Consider the following 6,002-nt stretch of genomic DNA (forward strand, 5'->3'; position numbering starts at 1 on the left):
ATAATTCAGCAATTTCACTTCTAAATGTATACTCTAAAAAAGTGAAGAACAGAAAGAGGGACTCAAACAAACCAAGCATTGTTGACATCAGTCAAGAGGTGGAAACAGGCTGGGCATGGTAGCTCATGCCTGTCATCCCAGAACTCAGGACACTGAAGCAGGAGAATTGCAGTGGGTTCAAGGCCAGCCTGCACTACGTAGTGAAACCCTGTTTCAAAAAGTGGAAACAACAGAAGTATCCACAGATGAGTGGATGACAAACTGTAATATAGATATACAGTGGAGCATAATCACAAAAAGAATGAAGTCCTGGTCCACATTATGACTGAATGAAACTTAAAACAAGACAAATATTGTGTGACTCTTGTATTAGTTACTTTGGCATCACCAGAACAAAGTACCCGATACTCGTAACTTAAAGGAGGAGAAATGTGTTTAGCTCACAGCATCCAGTGAGTTCAGTCCATGGTCAGCTGGTTCATGGCAGAAAAGATGGTGGAAGGGCCTGATAGAGAATACATGCTCATCCTCTGGCACCCAGGAAGCAGAAAAAAAGGTAAGACTGGGGACAAAAACACACCCTTTCTGGTCAAACCCCAAATGATCTACCTCATAACAGCACATTCAGCTTCTGAACTCAACAGTGGAAGAATTCACTGATGAGTATAACACCCCAATTGTGGTTTGTGTCTAGGTGTCCCCGCAAAGCCTCTTGCAGTCACAGGGCAGCTTCTGGAGTCTGTGATTGATTATTGTGGGTGTGGATGCTGTACCTGCCCTGGGGCAGTAATTTGCATTACAGTGTAAGGAGGGAGAGAGGCTAGCTAGCTGCCTGAGTTGCCGCTACCACTTTGCCCTCTACTCTTGGCTGCCATCATGAAAATTTGCTCTCTGCCATGTTCCACTCTGCCTTGGAGCCAGCTGAGTATGGACTGAAACCTGCAGTAACTGTGAGCTAAATAAACTTTTCCTTCCTTCATTTACATGTTGCCTATTTGTCCAGGCAACGAGAGAAGAGTAACTGAGACATCAATGATGCAGCCTCCACCTACACATGAGAATTTTAGGGACTATTTTAGATTTAACATTCTGCCCATGGCAGGTGGAAAGACTGATACCTATCTCATTTTGTGAAAAGTTTAGTTCATCTCTAAGAGTCGTCAAAGTTTTAATAGTTTCAGCGTTGCTAAAAAGTCCAAGTTCAGCCATGCCTGTAATCTCAGCACCCAGGAGGCAGTGGAAGGAGGACCACTGTAAGTTTGAGGCCAGCTTGGGCCATATAGTGAGTACAAGGAAATCTGAACCACATAGTGAGACTCTGTCTCAAAAAAAAAAAGTCCCAAGTCCAACGTTTCTAGGGCCGGGGAGATAGCTCAGTAGAATAAGCGCCTGCCTGGCAAGTGCAGGGTCCTGAGTTCAATCTCTGGTACCGGAAAAAAAAAAAAAAGAAAAACAGTTTCTTCTGAGACTCAGGGCAAACTGTGTTCCTGAGAAAAACCCAAAAGGAAGCTTAGTGCTTCCAACACACCATGGCACAGGGGAAACAATCCCATTCCAAAAGGTAGAGACGGGATATAGAAAGGAATCATACCCGAATAAGACCAAAGCCCCAGAGCACCAATATTCAATCCTGTAGCTCCAAGTCCAGCACATAGGACGAATTGGGGCAAAATGCGAATGTCAAAAGTCTTGGAACACCCCACTCACAGCACTGCAGCTTGTAACCATGATGGCCTCTCTCTCTCTCTCTCTCTCTCTCTCTCTCTCTCTCTCTCTCTCTCTCGGACTGGCTGTCCTCACTGCCTGGAGCTTCCCTCAGCAGATGTTCCACATTCCTTGCATCTCTAACTTCCTGGGGTTTCCATTGTATTTTGGCTTCACTCTCAAAGCTTCAATCACTGTTTTCTCAGGTCTTTTCCAGAAATCTGGGTGGAAGCTTCCATGACTCCGTAATTCTTGTACTCTGTATACCTGTAAAACCAGCATCATGTTGATTAGGCCAATGTCTGTTACCAGTTTGAGCAGTGGCAGACAGTCCTTGGACCATGGCTTACATTTTTTTTGGTTTTTTTTTTTTGTTTTGTTTTACAAAAGAAAACAAAGTTAAAGGTTTTTTTTTTTTTTTTTTTTTTTTTGAGACATGGTCTCACTATGTAGCCCAGGCTGACCTCAAATTTTCTGTAATCCTCCTGTCTCGGCTTCTCCAATGCTGGGATTACAGGCATGTACCACTATGCTCCACCAAAGTGGCATATTTTATGTCATGTAGTTTATCAAAGTGTTTGGGCACTAAGTTCAATCCCTGGTCTTTCAAAAAAAAATAATAATGAAAAGATAAAGTTTATTTGAAAGAAGATCCATGAGGAGGTTGAATGAGAGTTCTCAGTATTCTTGGTACACGGCCAAACATTAGACCAAGACTATTGAAATTACCATGTTCTTAACTCAGAAAAACAAGCAAGTATATAGGAGGACAAAAAAAGGACACGATTACCTATACTCTCTCTCCTCACCTTATCTTGGAAGGGGAACTATCACACTGTAATGTGAAACATAATGAAAGGGTCTAAGAGGATGATTGTGGGATAGGGTCCCCATTAAGATATTCTAGCTGGGCATGGTGGCACATGTCTGTAATCCCAGTACTCAGGAGCCTGAGACAGGAGGATCATTGTGAGTTCGAGACCAACCTTGGTTACAAAATGAGCTCAAGGCCAGCCTGAACTGTATAGAGATACCCTGTCTCAAAAAGACAAAAAAATAAATGAATAAATAAATAAATGACATGCTAATGCCATTTGTCATTTACCTTTGGTTGGAAATGACAGCTGCACACTTTCTACATCTAAGAATGTGGGTTTTTGGATGGTCAGGTTCCCTGGATGGAAAGAATTCACCTCATCCCAGTTAGAGTCCACAGCTCAGAACTATTCCTATTGAACATCGAAACTAATGTCATTGCTATGATCTGACACAATTGAACCTGATCCAGCCATTCCAGTCCTAGTTCCTAGCAGCTCTATTCATAATAACCAAAAGCCAGAAACAACCAAATATCCATCAACTAAGAGGTGGATAAATAAGATGTACACCCACATAATGAAATACGATTCATCAGTAAAAAGGAATGAAGCATGATACAAGCTATCACATTTATGGACTTTGAAAATACAACATTAAATAAGGAAGCCAGGCGCAAAGACCACTATACTGCGTGACACTGCTTATGTGAAATGTCCAAAATAGGCAAATTTATGCCAGCAGAAAGTAGATTAGTGGTTGTGTAGGACCAGGGGGAGGAGGAAATGAAGGGTGGCTTCTCGTGGATGTGGAGTTCCTTTTTGGTGTGATGAAAATAGATCGTCACGAGCTAGGAATAGATTGTACGTTCTAGGAATATGCTAGAAGCCACTGACTTGTGTGCTGACGTGGGCTGACTGCACGCTGTGTGAATCCCGTCTCATCAAGCTGTTATCACACACAAAGCGAACAGAAGTGGTCTGCAGCTGACTAGATGTGTATGCCAGGAAAGGGCGCCCTGGGGCTTCCCTGACTCTTTTCTGCTGTGTGTGCCATTCCTATGGATTGTAGTGTTCTGTGGGTACCGGGCTAGCATTCCTAAGATGACAACACCACATGTACTGAATTAGATTAAACAAAACACAAAATTCTAAATTGCAAAAATCTGCCTGTATTCTAAACCAATGATGAATAGTTTCAATTGCATCTGACAGATCATTTATTTAGGAAGATGCCCAGAGAAAATTACTCTTCTTGGGTTATCTTTGGAATCTTTTTAACCTGCTTTATTGAGCTGTATTACACATATACACTTCACCCTTTGAAGGTATATAGTAGTTTTTAGCATATTTATAAGTTGTGTGTACAACCAATTATAGAACAATTTATCCACCCCCAAAAGAAACTCTAGACCCTTTTAGCAGCCACCCATCATTCCAGCACCACCACCCAGCCCTAGGCAACTACTAATCTTTCTGTTTATTGTGGATTTGCCTACTCCGGGCATTTCACATCAATGGAGTCACATAATAAGTGATCTTCTGTGAGCAACCTCTTTCCCTAACATTGTATTTTGGGGATTTATCTGCTGTATCAGTACTTTGTTCCTTTGGATGATGAATAATATTCCATCCCATGGATAGACCACATTTCACTTATCCATGCATAAGTTAATGAACATTTGCGTCGTTTCCACTTTTGAGCTATTCTGAGTGACGTGGTGAGCGTGTGTGTGTACGTGGATGTACGTTCTCCGTTTGTTCAGCTGGTGCTTTGGAGTCGGGTTGCTGGGTCCCATTGTAGCTTCTTTTTTGAGGAACGGGCAGAGTTTTCAAAAGTGCCTGCACACTTCACCTCACACCACACCAGCAGTGTATGAAGATGCCCACTGCTCCCTACTTGTCATCTGCCTCGTGTATTACCGTTGTGTGGGGGACTTGTGGTGTATCAAGGTGGTTTGGCTTGAGTCTTCCCTAATGGCTAATGATGCTGATGCTCTTGTGTGCAGTTTACTTTGAACAGAATTTCTCTCCCCACTCAAACTGCCCCTGCCCCTGCCAGTTTAGGCCCTCATCATTTCTCTTCTGTTTCTGTTGCCTCCTACCTGGCTTTCCACCCTGCTATCATGGGCCACCTTTCTGTCTAACACCTCGATTAGGCTCCTTACTGCCTGCAGAATAGTCTGCATTTTTTTTTTCCTACTGGGGATTGTATCCAGAGCCTTCACACTGAGCCATATTCCAGCCTTTTTCTTGGCATAAGGTCTTGCTAAGTTGCTATAGTACCAAGGTTGGGCTTAAACTTGCAATCATCTTGCCTCAGCCTCCTAGAGTAGTAAGATTATGGATTACATTGTGACACAGTGTCAGTCCCTACACGTAGAGGTGTAGTGGAACAGGCATGTTTAGCTATTTACACGGTGTCTATGGCTGCTTTTGTGCTACCAGGGCAGGGTTGAATATTTGCAACACAGAGGGTGCACATGGCCCAAAAAGCACACAGCACTATACAGGAAAAGTTACCTGTGAGTTGAATCCTCCCCTGGAGTTGTACAGAGCACAACCTACTGGGTGTTCTCCAGCAGCCCTGTCCCAGCCCCTTGAAACTCTCTTCAATCTTCTACTGCAGAAGTTGTGATATGGCATGATGATTTGTCTTTCTTGCCCTCACATTGTGTGCTCCAAAAGCTGAGTTCTGCTCATCTTTGTATCCTTAGGTATAGCTCAGGGTATCACAGAGAAGGACTTCAATAAATGTGTCACTGAGTTGAATTAAATACCTCTTGAGTACTCAAGATAAGTTCAGGAAACAGTAGAATTATAGCAAGATGAGTATGACTCCTAAGATGACGACACTGCTGCTGGAAAAATTCTAAATCTATTGCTTCTTGCTATTTGTTTTGTTTTTGTTTGTTTATTTGAGACAGAGTCTCACTATGTAATCTAGGTTGGCCTCAATCTCAGGTTGATCCTCCTGCCTCAGCCTCCCAAGTGCTGGGATTATAGGCATGCACTACCACACCTGGCATGTTGCTTAGGGCTTTTTTTTCCCCAGAACCAGGGATTGAACTCAGGCCCTTGCACTTGCCAGGGAAACGCTTATTCCACTGAGCCATCTCCCTGGCCCTGCTTAGGATTTAAAAGTTGCCACCCTCCAAGGTAATTGGCTTGATTTGAATCTCTCCTCTCTCAAGAAATGCCAAGTGGCACATCTTGCAAAGTTGAGTTAAAATACCTGATCTGAGAGACCATGTTAGAGATTCCAGAGCACCCTGAAAAGGACTACCTAAGGCCTAGCCTCACAGGATGGCCTGAGAAGGGGGACATAGAGTCACAGTTGGGAGGATCATAGTCTCAGTGCTGGGGCCAGGGAGCCTGCTGGGTTAGGAGCAGGCTGTAGGGTCACGACCCTGAGTGCTCAGGCTGTCTTCAGGATGCAGGACTGGGCATCTGGCAGTACCCATCCAGTATATGCTGGGAATG

This window comes from Octodon degus, unplaced genomic scaffold (genome assembly GCF_000260255.1).
Source record: "Octodon degus isolate 3935 unplaced genomic scaffold, OctDeg1.0 scaffold00028, whole genome shotgun sequence".
Taxonomy (NCBI): Eukaryota; Metazoa; Chordata; class Mammalia; order Rodentia; family Octodontidae; genus Octodon; species Octodon degus.